The following is a 14959-nucleotide window of genomic DNA, read 5'->3' as shown; positions in this document are numbered from 1 at the left end:
TGTTTCTCTTTCAGAAAATTGGCAGTGGCGGCATTGAGAGACCGAACCCACAGTGAGCAGAATGCAGAGGCTTAATCCCCGATAAGATCTTAATGACATTGTACTGCGGAGATACTTTCTCTCCAATGACCCCCACTATACACAAGTGCTAATCATGCGACTAATGATCTTTGTTCAGTAGAAATAACAGTCCTCTGCTTTTGTCGTTATAGACACAAACAAAAAAAATATGCATAATGATTACATCCTGTGCCATATGTGCTGTTGTGTTCTTCCTGGGGTACTGTGTGATGATGAATTTTATCTGAGAGTAAATTACAGTAGCCATTTTTATTGCAATGAAGGCCCCATTGCCCAGGCGGACATCCAGCAAATGCTGGTCTTCCACTGGAACACATCTGCTGTGGCTATACCCTTGAACGGATGGTGTGCCATGCTAGAGAAATCCACTCCTCCTTCAGCACAGCAGAAAACAGCATTCATATATTAATTGGTTAATTTATTTACTTCTGAAAAAGCACTCAAATCATCCATGCATTTTTCCCTGTGAATTCTCTCATCTGGCGGGAGGAAAACACTGACTGCTGATGCAATCAGAAGGTAATACATGGGCTATTTTTTCATTCAGAGACCAGATTTTGGCAAATAAATAAGTCATGTACTTCAGAGTGCTGTATTAATAATCTAATCTCTCTTTGAAGGATTGTTTTTTACATTCTCGTACAATAGTCCAAGGAATATGCAAAAGTTTTCTGTAATAAGACCTAAATAATGTAATTAAAATCTCCATAAACCATTAGCATGTTTTAACTGCATAAATTACCATCACCTGCAACTGGGGCAGCAAAAGTCGATGCAGGGGAGGCTGTTCCCTGCTGCAATCACACTTTTGATTTTCAAGACCTAATTTAGCTTGATTGGTGTCGCAGGTTCTAAGAAGTGAAGGAGGAAAGGCTGTGGGTGGGTGATGGAGCTGATCCCTGGGGTCTGTGAGGTAGGAGACTGATTGGTCTCTGAAATCCCAAGAAGTTGTGCGAGCAAATTAAAACCCTCTTTGCTCGCTTTAGAAACAAAGTGGTGGTTTTTGTTATACTCCAATAAAAACAGTGCAACAATCTTCTTAATTTACATAATAAACAATAAAGAGAAAATGCTTCACATTTAAAAACTGGCATATATTCTTTCAAAACAGGCACTAAAAAGGTAAAAGAAAAAACACGGATTCTTTTCATTGAATATTCTTATCTCCCATTGTATTTCCGTCTGTGTGTCAGAATAATGATGAATTGTCTGTGTGCTGCTTCCCTTTAGCAGGTGTAAACTCAGCTATCTTATCTCTCCATGGGCTTTTTGAAATGTGTAGGTTACGTAGGCGGACTTTTTTTTTTTTTCTTGTCGAGAATGAGCCACTTTGATCTTAGTTTCACCTCTATGCTCAATGCAAAAGAAAGGAAACAGATTAGAAATGCAGACTCAGTCTCCTTGCAATGTGGATGATGTCATACTGCAACCATGGATTTTCCGCTCCTAATGCCATTCCCTTGTCCTAAACTTTTGAAAGTCACACAAACATTTATTTAACAGACTTTGAGTTTTCTGTTGGCCCCAAAGCCTCTGGTTTTCTTTGAATGTAGCTTATATGATGACACAGCTTTGTTTTGGGGTAAAAGCAGGGACCAATGCAAGCTGGCTGCAGTTAGGTGATCGCCAGCCCTCGCATTGAAACTTAGAATTGTTTATATAGAACAAATTTAAGTAAATACATAATAACATTATGCTCGTCGTACGAGAACGTAATTTCAGGGAACAAACCAATGCCTCCATTTCACGAGAGGCTCATCATTCAGAGTTGAGCCCCTCATAGTGTAATACGGGGCTCAATGTGAGGAGCCGTTAGCTGCATGCAAAAGTAATGGGTGGAAAGTATTTTAGTATACGTCAGCTCACAACTTCACTTCATGTTCATGTCTGTATGATAAAGACATTCATCAGATTTGTGGCGAATATCTAACAGTTTGACTGCATTCAAAGTTTCACTTTGCAACTTGGTGACAGCTCATATGGAGATGGAGAACAATGGCTTTGTACTAAAACTTCATCATGTTGTAATCCTTTCAATTTTTGAGAATTTTTGTCTATGACTATAAGTACAAGTATATTTTAATGTTACTGCAAAGCTTATAATTATTACTTTATAATTCCTACACTGACTTGGTTTCTTGAGAGTTAAGCTTTGCCTATATACTCTGACATCAAGCTACACTTCAAATGTTTTAAACTCCAATCAAAGTGGTAATGTGGTAGAAATGTTTTGGGAATGCATGCATTGAGTGGCACATTCACATTCACCTCTGTACATGATTTTGACTGGTTAAATCGGTGTCAGGACACAATGCGAATGAGTTTACTACACCCAGGCTTCATCCTCTATTCATGGGAAATGAGAAACCTGTCAATACTCCCTTCGGATCACTTAAGTGTGATTAACATTTTGCTGGTTAGACTGGGACAACATTGAAGCCTCTTAGGTCCGACCTTTGGTTAAAGATTCTGAAGGCCGGGTTTATCAAAGGTTAAGGTTGAGTCAGCTTTAAGCTGTACCAAAGGTATGTAGCCAAAACCAAAGTGCAGAATGCAGGAGGCAACCACAGTCTTCACTTTTAAATGATTGCTCTCAGTACACCCAGTTATTACCCAACAATTACCTCCCTAAAACTTCCTTCATACAATCATTTAGCACTTCACTCTTCATATGAGTTACAAGTCATTGTTTGAGTTTTAATGCTGTGCTTTCCGGCTAAAATTAACTATACCACAACTATGCTAGTCCTCCTCAGTGTGGAAGAACCACCCTAACCCCACAAAACTGGACTGTTAGATTGCCGAGGGAGACAATGTGTCATGGACATGTTATCAAGACTTTTCCAGGTGAAGTTTCCTGTCTTTGCTTTTATTAAACCCAATAAACAATGCAAACATAAAAATGTGCAGCTGCCCCGGAGGTCTCCTTGGCTCTGAGCTACAGTCCAAACCCATTGGCCAAACATCACCAGAAAGTAACTGCTGCACAGTTGCTCAATGCATGCGGTTGACAATTCCTTTTCCATGTTTCCTCTTTTGTAAATGGAGAAATCAGCCGTTCTTGAATAGGTTGACGATAAATTTGAGCTGATATCATCGGCCTAGAAGGTTCTGTGGAACAACTGTCTAGACATCATTAATCTGCACTTACGGTATCACATATCACTCCTTATAGCTTTACAGCCCACAAAGTTCATAGTTGTTCACTTGATGTCTCTGTCACATTAGGTGAATGTATGTCTTTTACTTTAAGGCTAAGCTCTTTGTTCTTAAGGGAATATTGTTAAAGTACCACCTGCATCCATCATCTGGAGCAAAGTCCCTGATTGTCCCGCTGCCCTCCATTGCAGACTCCTTTGCGTTGACCTTCCTCTTGGCATTGTGGGTAAAATGCTGCTAGAGCTTAAATCAAGCCCATCCTGAGCAGACTGTTCCAGCACCGCTCGAGGTGGAGTCTGTTAGAGATTTAATTTATTAGCTCAAAGATCCTCCACACAGCAAACATCAGAGTAAGCAAGCACATTCTGAATAGTTCTAGGTAAAAGACTGGATAGGAAGTTGAGCTCTATTAAAACTAGGGCTGTCACTGTGCTGGAAAGTCGGGTGTTGGTGCAAATCCCGCTGGATTTTCTCAATTCCTCAATACCAAATTTGATACCACAACACACAAAGTTACTCTGTGTGTTTTGCTTCCTCTTGGCTTTGCATTTGAAATTAGGGTTACTTAATGTGCTGCCCTCATTATTTCTAAGAATCACAGATCTTCACTTCTACAATTTATATAAACTATAATAGAAAGACTAGAAATTTTACATTTTCAGGGATTTATGCTTCGACTTGGTACACTGCTATCATTTATCATGCTATCTCTAGTTAAAACTCACGCAACTTCTCCAGTCAAAGAGGACTTTTAAGCAGGGTCCATTTGAAATCCCTTATTCAGCATTTGCTGCGGAGACAGGCTTGAGGTATCTTCAAAGAAAAGGGCTAAATGAAGAAATGAACACTATCAAACAAGGAAGCGGCAAGATCACAATCAAAAGCAATTCTGTCACTGTCACCGGATGATTTATGACAGAATTAACCAGGCGGAGAACGGGAGACAAAGGACAGAGAGAGAAGGATGTTGTCTTTGAGTGAGACAAAGCAAAACAGAAAGGGTGAGTTGCACTGACTAAGAGCGAGAAAGGGACAATTCCTCGTATTAAATACTTGTGATGCTGCAGCGATGAGAGAATTCACAAACGCCTCACCTGCTTTCATTTAGTCGTGTCATTGTAATCTCATTCCCCACTGTGTCTCAAAAAGGCCCAGGGACATTTCAACTTTCTTTAATGCGACAGATGTCCAATAATTTTGCATTTAATCTCTGGCCCGCGGGCGCAAAGTATGTGAGGCAGCAAATTGATGCCACTGTAGTCAGTGTGATGGTGGATTGCAGCTGATTCTGAAATTGGATACTTACTCATCCAAATTCACAGCACTCATTAGAATGTCAGAATAAAGTTGGGCTCCTTTTTTTCCTTTTCAAGTCATAGCTTTAATCGTTAAATAAGGCAGAGGGAACCAAGGGTAGGGACATTTGACAGGAGAAGAAAAGTTGTTAAATACAAAGGCTGAAGCATTATTTTGGTTGTTTTGATTAGACATTCATTTAACTTTTTCTTTATGTATTAGGGAAAGAAAGAGATCTGGTGCTGATAGAAAAGATGACTGAGAGAATCAGACATGATACTTCCCTGGCTGAATCACCCCCCGACTCTCTGGTCCAATAATAGTTCACATTCACTCTCAGCTCCTTTCCCTGAGCTGTAAATGAGTATTCTCACTGGATCCGACATACAGGGGTGAAATTATAATCACGTTGCTTCAATTAAAGCCATGTGCTGTGCGAACCACCCTTTGAACATTATCTCCTGGTTCTTGTTCTTTCTGCACCTTAAGGCTCCCGGTAATGGCTTCTGTATTGTACCTTTCTAAATGACTTGGGACGTGAAGCAGTGAACAAAAGCACAGCCTTATTATACCGTTACATTCATTCAATGACTTTCAAGTGTTTTGGCCGTTGGAGTAATGAAAAAAGAAAAATAATGTTTGAATAATACCTTCCAGGACTAAAATAAAGAACAGATAAAAGAATAAGACACATACATCTGAGATTTGCCCTCATATGGGTTTTCAAATTTACTCTGTTTTTTTTACATCCATCAAGGAGGTTGTTTTCATCTTTGTTTGCGAGTTAGCGAGACTACACAAAAACTGCTGTATGGATAACTATGAAAATTGGTGAAATTAAACCAAATGACTCTTCTTCAATTGTGGAGCAGATCTGGTTCAGGGAGATCCCGTTTTTTTTCCCCTGTTTACTTTAATATTGCGACACTGCAACAATCACATATGTTTCTTGATTTATATTTTGATGACAAAAAACAGGCATGTTTAGGGGACTGATGTTTATGAGTGTGTGCAAGCGCCAAATAAAAACCAGTGGTTGTGTCTAGTTTACAAAAAGATATTATCCGTCATCCAAAATGGTTTATTTTTCTTAATACACAAAACAAGGAAAAAACTTTATGACAGAGAAATTCAAGGTAATAATTTGATTAAATGAATGGCTTTTGTTTTTCTTTTCATGATCCAATATGTTGAATTTGAAGTATGGATGTTATTTATTTCTTTCGTCTCCATTTTAGAATCCTTCCAAGTTGAAATATGCACATTTTTTCATGATTTATTGATGTACAGCTTCTTTTTATCTTCTTTGCACGACTGCCCAACTCAATCGTTCATTTTTATTTTCTTGTCCTTTCTGGGGAGGGTTAATTTGACAAAATGCTCGACAACACCAATCGATGCTTAATTCTTAAATTGTTTTTTGATTGATGTTTACCAGCGTCATCCTGTGCAATATATGATAACTCTACCAGACACACTGCTGTTAAAGTGCTGCAGTACAAATGGGAGATCACAGTAAGCAGTAGCCCAAGACAGAGACATGATTTATTGAGTACAAGCAGAATGCACTGTAAACCAAGGGAGAGGGAACTTTTTAATGGATTCTCTGTGAAAGACAAACAACTGGGAGCGTTTCTGTTCATCTTATTGAATGAATTCGGGACCTCTGGCCCCCACCAGGTGAGCTGTCAGCACTTTAACAAGCCTAGTGCTTTACAAGGCTTTACTCTGATCTTCTATTTTCGTTTTCTCTATTTTCAGCCTGTTTTTTGGGGGCAATAAAATAGCTAATATCCTATTGTGAGATATATTCTGTCCCCTCATTGGCAGCCTGACCACATAAAGCCTCTGTCAATCTCAATGTGCTGGCACAGATGGAGCAACAGCAGTCAGTAAAAAAGCAGCATCAGCAAAGCCGAGGAAAATCAATAACACTTTATCTTTGCTAGATGTGAAATATGAGATTAATGAAAAGGGTCCCATTTCTGAGAAGGTTACATTTTCTTCTAATGTGCGTTTGACCAGTGACCGATTGCATTGTCATTTATTTCAATTTGGTTGGATGAACAAAAACAACAGGAGGTGCAGCTCAGTTGCAGCTGGAAGACGACACTGCTGCACATCTTTTAGGTTTAGTGTGTCTGTGATATGAGCAAATCCTGACAAATGCCTCCCGACCTCAGAATCTCATTCGGAGATCTTCCCGAGCTGTTTCAGCTTCCACAAATGCTGGTAAACTTCCCGGCTCACTCAGTCACTTAGAGGAATAAGAACGATACAAACAACAATCACTGCAAGACTTTTCATCACTTATCCCCAGGGCAACAAAAAGTTCAACAGTGGGGTGAAAAAATGGATTTGTAAAACATCAGGCTTGCGGGGCGATGCTGGCGACTCTTTTCTCTGTTTGAAAATCAGTCGTATTAAAGATTCTCAAAAGTTTGTAAATTGAGCGACAGGCTAAGTAGGAAAATACTGCAATCCTATGATAACGTGATGGGGAATGTCTGTTGTTAATTGGCAGCCTGGCACAATAACTACTGAGGATTAACACAAAACCTAGGGAAGGAGTGTGGGATATTTCAGGAAAGAACCCATCAAATATTTGCGGATTCACGGAGGATTCATTTTTTACTTCTTATAAGTATGTCAGATTTTCTCATCTAGATCCATTGATTATTCCCGGGAAAAAATAATGTTAGAGGACTGAAATCCATGAGTGTGTACAGTTTGTTGCTGCTTGACTGAATTTAAGAAGGCTGTGGTGGAAGTGTGCGCCCAATTGAGCATCACCCTAGTTTGAAAAGTGCATCAGCCAGAGGGAAACTCCACGCCACACAGTCACGCAGCATTTGGCTGACCAATGATGTAGCTTTATCACAAGCTCGACTCCATCACACACACACTCACTCACACACTCACAGACATTTGCGTTTACAGGTCTGGTCCCGGTATCACACAAGGTGCCTGATATCTCCTCCTCTGCTGCTGCTCCAGACTGCAATCTGTTCTGCTTCCTACCACACCGGATGAAACCAACACATGCTCTGCATAGAGCTGTGTGAAGTGAGCAACACAAGACAGGGGTCCAGCTGTTTTTGTTGTAAAACCGACAGATTCCAGCACTGCTCACGGTCTTTGTGAACAAAGCCGGTTTATTTTTCAAAGCACTGACAAGTAAACACGATGCTGATGCCACTGACGTGAGCCGGCAGTATTAGAATGTATGCTGGTTTCCGGCCAGCCAAACCTTATCACAGATTAATGGAGTGGATTTAAACTTGTGTGTTCTTCCTAAATACAGGAAAACAGTGTGACCAGGATTTGAAGCCTTGAAGCACACATTTTGCTCACCGGACGTGTGAAGCCGTTCATACTGTGCAACCTTCAGAGTCTCATGTATTTCATTACTGGACACCAGCTGGCAGCTCGCCACTCAAGGTCTGCAGCCTTTGCCGTTCCAGCTTCTTAACAGTGCACTATCCGTCCCCCTGTTATTTGAATGCACTTAGTCCACTTTTTCAAGGCCTTGCTCAAACCACACTCCCACCTTTGAAATATTTTAGAGTTTAACCCTTTTATTATCAGATTTCTCTGCTTCTTTCAGCTCTCTGTTCAGTCACATTAAACATATCTAAATTTTGACAAAGCTACCTACATCAGGCGTAAGTTTATTATTTAATTCAGTTACACCATTTAAACAGGCTTTAATGTTGTGGCTGATCAGTAATATAGATGATTTAAATTGACCTACTAAGTTAAATGAAGAAGAAACAGGAACCAGTGTTGAGAGTATAACCCTCATGCTGTAATGTATGCAGTGAGTATACAAGGAAATCAGGGGTTAGTCATTATCTTCCTCCATCTGTGGCTCCATGTGTCGTTAGTGTAACAGGCAGAATCACAGACTCTGCGACAGGCGGCTCCTGGATGTGATGGTCTTACTCATTACTCCAGTCAACTTGTCTAGTGTTAAAAGTACTGTGGTTTAGAGTAGTAGTAGGTATTTATTACAGTATATGTAGATAAGCCAATTGTACATGAATAGCATATAAATTGTTCTCAAGAACCAATTTTTATTGGGGTTGACTTTGAGTTTGCATTTGGATTCTACACTGTACATTTAGTCATTCTCATTGGCAATAAAATATACTTTTAATTATTTCTAAAGTCCAGTCCAATAAAGTTCCAACGGGATCTGCTGTTACTTTCTATAGATGAGGGAAAGGCTGCAGTGAAAGTTTGCTGGTGATTGAAAATCCACACATGAAGATTGACTGTACAGAAGCCCGACGTTATGATCACTCAATTACTGCCGAGTTCAGATTCGTTCAGATTCTTTTTTTGTCACCATTAAAAACCTTCCTGGGATTTTATGTGGTTTTCTGGGAGCACAATAAGGTTCTGCTTCATTCACAAACCGAGAGATTGCTTAACCATCTAAACTGCCGAAGGGAAGCGCCAGAGAAAAACGACAAGGCCCATTCTAATTGTTATTGTGCTTTTTTTCATTTCAAAAGGTCTAATGGGAAAACTTTTGACTCTTTTTGTGTAAGACAGCCTGTTTAAGATACTGGCACTTTGTTGCTGAGAGATTTTACGAGCACATTAGGGGAGTAATGGAGTAATTGGTCTATTAAAATAGCCCAGGGTGAGCAAGGGCAACAGTAAATTGCAACAGGGTTCAGACAATTTACACTTTGTGGCTGAGGCCACTCTGCTGGATTGTACATGATTGTGTTAGTGAGTTATTTGTGCTTGTGTGCATGTGCAAGATCTACTATTGTGTGTTAATTCTATTTATCTTCGTGTTATGTCCTTTGACTTCTGTGACATAATTTCATATATTATAGGATAGTACAATTCCTCACAGTCCCAGTTCACCACAGATAGCATGTTAACGAGTGTGATGCACGGATGTATACGGATGATGGATGATGGTCTGATGGCTCTCGGGAGTTTAATAATCTTTATAGTCAGGGTCGGAGTATATAAATAAATAAATAAATAAAGGGTTTTCCCTGTGATTATAAGATTCTGGTGCAGCACATCAACAGAATGAAAAAAAAAATGTTGCTCTAATATAAGATAATATTGTTTCCTATGAAACTAAGGTTAAAAACAAATGGAGGTTGTCTTTGTTAAGGATAAGAAAATTACATCTTAATCCATTACAACAGAGTGACACTAAAGAATGAAGTGTTTAATAATCAGTTGTCTGTAGCCTTAATATTTCTAAGCTATTGGGAGTGTTTCAAGTCCAGCTATATGTTTCTTTTGGTTCGTCAAGTTAAAACAAGAAAATCTGAGTTATGTCTGTCACAGATGATCAGCTAAAAAAACAGAAGTCTGTAAAAAGTCAAAAGTCACAGTTAATTATGCGAGAGGATGATGCATGAGAGGGGAATCGACACAGGCATTTACTCAGTTTGCTGACTAGTGGCCACATGGGCAGTGAGATGGCTACAGACGTCCCACAAAGAAAAGACTTAGGTGATCAGCCAAACACTGGTACAGATGTCAGATGGTTGTAGGAGGGGGATAAAGCTAAAGTTCAAATTTACTTCAAACAAGTTTTGTTTTACCAGTGATATAATATATAGCGCAGATGAACCCCTGTCCAGCAACGCAGTTCAAGGGCCAGTTCCTGATCTCCACTCTGGCAACAACAATTACGATGGATTAGAAACAAAAGCGATGCTTTCACCAGGGGCTAGGGGGCGGGATTATCATGACAAACAAGACCAATAAGACGAACTAAAGCCCTAACCACCTTTAAAAAAAGACGACCTCATTTTGGCTGTAGTCTGAAAAGAAGATTGAATATTTTTGACAATGGACCCGTTGTGTTTTGAGACAACGGGTGTGTTTGCGAAGACAGGAGCAACATTTGAAAAGACACCCTGTAGTCCGCCATTGTTCATGGTTATTCAGATATGTTATGAGGGAGGGCTATGATTTAACTGAGCATATATGTTCCTCTTGAGCTGCTCTCAGTCATGCACTGGACTCCGCAGACCCTCTGTATTTTCTTCGGAGGACAAAGTTGGAATGGCAGACCCAATTCTCTACACTCTACCAGCCGGTCATGTACGAAAACCGCTTTGGTAATGTCTATACACATACCTTGCAAACCAATCTGTGCTCTTTATTTAATAAGGCATCTTCTTCTAGTATATAATCACATTATTTTATCCTCAAATGCTCCTGACCATCCTGCAAGATAGAGCGGCATGGAACCGACAGTATCATGGCTGCATAACTACAAATGTAGCAAATGGCCAATACTGTTAGGTGAAACTTTATACAAGATGACCGGAATGAGCCATCTAAATATCCACGGGGGACTCGTCTCTGGAGCCAATTTAGGATCAAGTAGGTCACACAACATGAAGGCTTGAGATAAATTTAAATTGGACTTGCTCGGTGAACTGGGACTGGTCTGGAATTGTATGTAAATGACCTGGCATCATCAGTGCCTGCACAGTACCTACAGAGGACAGAGATTACCTCCAACATATCAAATATGCTGCAAACTGCCATCTTGGTTCGGAAAGATCAGAAGACGATTTTCTTCTATTGAAAATGCAAAGCATGATCAAGCATGGTAAATAGCAGCTGTGTGACCTTTTATCTGTGTTTTTTTAACTTGTATGCAACATGACTCATTTAACTTAACGAGCTCATTTGAGTGGATTCTGAAATGTGAGAGCTATTTTGTCAAAGAAACCTAATGACTATCACAACACTGTGTACTCAGCAAAGCTTAACTACACTGAAAACAAAATGTGATAAACTATAATCACAAGTGTTGATGGAGTTAAAACTATCCTACAAGCCAAGACCAAAAAGAGAGGGAGATTTGTTCTGGCTCATTCTGGCCTTCTGTGTACATCAATTCAGTTTCCAAACTAACTTATCACAGACTAGGGTTTCTCTTATTTGTTGGGGTAATTCCTTATCTGCAACCATCTCAACTTCCCACTCCGTTGCTGGCCCCCTTTCCTGTTGCAAATGAAAAAACCTGAAGGCCAAATCCAACTAAACTTGTGTTTAACATTCTGTTGCTGGGAGTTAGCTATGTAAATAATGGATAGTTGCAGTAGCAGCAAAACTTGTTTACAAGAGCAATTATCAGCTGAGAACCTCTGTATGTCCCTGGAGCATGAACCGCTTTTTAGAAAAAGTTGTAAAAAGAAAAAAGGGAGGGGAAGAAATGCAAAAGCGTGAGCTTGGAAACACAACTACATCCTTGCAATCTTTGACAAAGTACAGAAAAGATGAGAATTGGAATTTGTTTCATTTAAAGTTTTAACACCAGCCTGTGTAACAGTCAACCATACTATCATTTTTTGTATTTATCGGCTCATTAGACCTTGAGCCTGGGTGAAATGACCATCTTCGGATTTTTTTTTTTTTTTTCTGCAGGTTTTCTTGACAATTTCCACGTTTATAATTATCTCAACGACCTAAAGTTTGGTAACCTCAGCAAAGCTCCAGTGAAGTTTCTGACAAACTTCAAACCTAAAAGAGTTTTCATCAGACAGAATACCTGAAGACTGTGTGGGTGTGTGCAGAGTCTTTAACAAACACTTTCTATTGATGTTAAAGTGAGTTTCTCAAGCTAAAGGGCAGACAGATAAGCAGACTCACAGAAACATGAATCTGATAAGAATTGTGGGTACTTAATATATCACATTCAGAATATGTCTGAAAAATCAATGTACACAGTCACTGTGCTGATTGATGCACGGATCACATGCCTCTCCTCTCTATGCCATACACACTTTATGACAGTAACGTGTTTAAATAACCGGTGCAGTTAGACGTTGTTTTTCTTTGTGCTGTTCCACTTAAATAACACTGATGACATTGCAGAAGCCTTTATTCTAATATATTACACATTAGAGACAAAGTAGGACGTGATGTGAGGATTGATTTCTTTGAGCTTCATCCATCAATACAGCAGCAGCCACACATATCCATTAACTTCATGAACATAGGTTCATAGAATACAAACACGGAACAACGTTCAGCCATAATCACTGATGACACCTTCCTATCTGTGCACGACCTGATAGGCAGGGACGCAATATATATTCCTTCATGTTTACCATCCGGTGAGCAGCACCGCGCTGATTAGATGGCGGCACCTTGTGTGTGTCCCATACACTGGCGTCAGTGGCGGGCAATAACAGAGATTGATAGCAGAGTTAGGACAGCCATTTGGGGCCTTGATCTACGGCATCGGATCCCAGGGGATGAAGCCATCCCAGCTACACTCTGCTGCCCAGGGCCGCTGGTCACAGTAATCGAGAGGAGATGTATTTATAAAGTGCGCTGCTCAGCAACCCTGCTCATTCCAGTAAATCTGAGGGGGAGCTGAGAGAGAAGATGTCACAACCCAAGGACACTGAAAGGAGCTAAACCCGCCTGTGCCAGCTGTAGGTAATTGGGGTGTCAGTGTGTCCCAGAATGCATTTCCTGACATCAAGCCTCTTGGCCGTTAGCTGCAGTACCAGCTTCTGGTCAGTAGTGAGGAGGAGACGGTGAGAGAAGCGAAAACCTTAATTCAGACAGCATCAAAAATACACAAATATGACGGAATCAAAATGACGATAGCTTAACGGCTTAATGCTTCTGTGTATCGTGCACAATGTTAATTATTCATCCCAACTGACCCGTTTCTCCTTGGACATGCTAGGCTTGTTGCTTGGCTTAAGCAGCAAATGCAAACCTCACATGGGGATATTGATTGAGGCTTATGACAAAATCTTTGTGAAATACATTAAAGGAGACCGAGGGAAAATAAATGAAATGACCCGACTAACAGTAGTATGAGAGACTAAAAATCCTTTGTATACAGATGCTACGGTGGTTGCAAATGAGTGTGCATCCCTCGTGCAAACCCATCATTAAGAGCAGCATCAATGCAGTGGCACATTAATCGACACAATTCTTAGTTGATATGCACAGATATGGCTGAGCATTGATTCTGAATTGTGCACTCCTTCCATGAAATCAAGGGGGCCGATATAAAAGAGAATCTGTAGTAATTGTTCAAAAGGCGCTTTAATGAACTGACGCGGTGCTAGCCCCAGAGCAAATCTACTGGGAAACTCTAATTTGTGGTAGATGTTACACAGATGTCCTTTCAATTAACTAATTAGAAGGAATGTAGGGGGATAATGATGAGTGCCTGTATGTGCGTAAATCATCCATGTCGCTTCATCCCCGGCCCAAATGCAAGGCTGCCTCTTTTAACTTGCGCGGCTGATGGTGATCAAACAGATACTGGTGCGCGGACGAGGACAAGGATCCGTCGTGAAGATGTGAGGGAGAAAGTTGACTGTGCTGGTGCTGAACGTTGTGAACGCTGGGTTCCCTTCCCACCACGGCAGTGTATGGGGATGGCATTTCAAACAGCAGCTTTTCTTCTTCAGGGAATGGGCCAGTTAAAAGTCAAAGCATTTCATTACAAATCCCCTTTTTCATCCCCTCATTGAGCAACACTCTGCAGCTCTGTTCTGGTTTCATTTAAGGGATCTGTTTCGAGCATAGCCCCTTGAAACGACACTAAAACACTAATAGGAAGTGATTTACAGTACAAAAACACAAAGTGTACAATAACGGCTGTATGGTCTGGGTATGAAGCTGTGAACTTCACACAGAAAAAGAAAAGAGGCGCAGAACAGGCTATAAAAGCCCACATAAAAAAAAAATAGAAACAGAAATAAATAATGAAAAGGACACAGAATATCAGCTATACAAGCTGTTGTGACCATGACATTACTGGGCTACAGAGTGATATTTGGTATTTCATACTGTGTATTTGCAAACATAAATGATCACTGCCCGCACCTGTTTAGAATTGGCTGCTGACTTGGCCTGCTAGTTGCAGTTCTCCTGAGATGAGAAACTGTAGAAGTGACCTGCTCTATCCAAAGTGCTGTAAAGCTGCTACCCAGATCCCCGAACGGGAGAATCAGTTGTCGTTGTCTTGAACAAACCCGTTGTCATGATAGACATTGGATACACAGATAAACTCCCAGCTGCCACTGCTACAGAGCACTGGTCACCTGTTTATTCAAAGTTTATTAATATTGAATGTCTAAATCACACCAAATCTGACACTGCACTTCCCTGGTCCCTTATCAATACACAATTCAAGTGTGTAGCTGATACGATGGAAGGTTCTCTAGATATGCAAGACACATACAGATATTTCTGGAATCTGTACCATGTTGGATGAGCCTTTAAACCAATGGAGATTCCATAATTGGTAGCACAAGGTTCTCTGGAGAAAGCAAATTGTGTATCTCAGTTTTCAATCCTCAGCGATAAACAATTTGATCCACTCTTACAGAGCAAATGCTGCCACCCAACTAGCATCGTCCAAAATTCACCTGAATCTGCCATTTTC

The sequence above is a fragment of the Limanda limanda genome, chromosome 5, assembly GCF_963576545.1.
Source record: "Limanda limanda chromosome 5, fLimLim1.1, whole genome shotgun sequence".
Classification (NCBI taxonomy): domain Eukaryota; kingdom Metazoa; phylum Chordata; class Actinopteri; order Pleuronectiformes; family Pleuronectidae; genus Limanda; species Limanda limanda.
The sequence above is the reverse complement of the archived record's forward strand: the minus strand, read 5'-3'. Positions refer to the sequence as shown.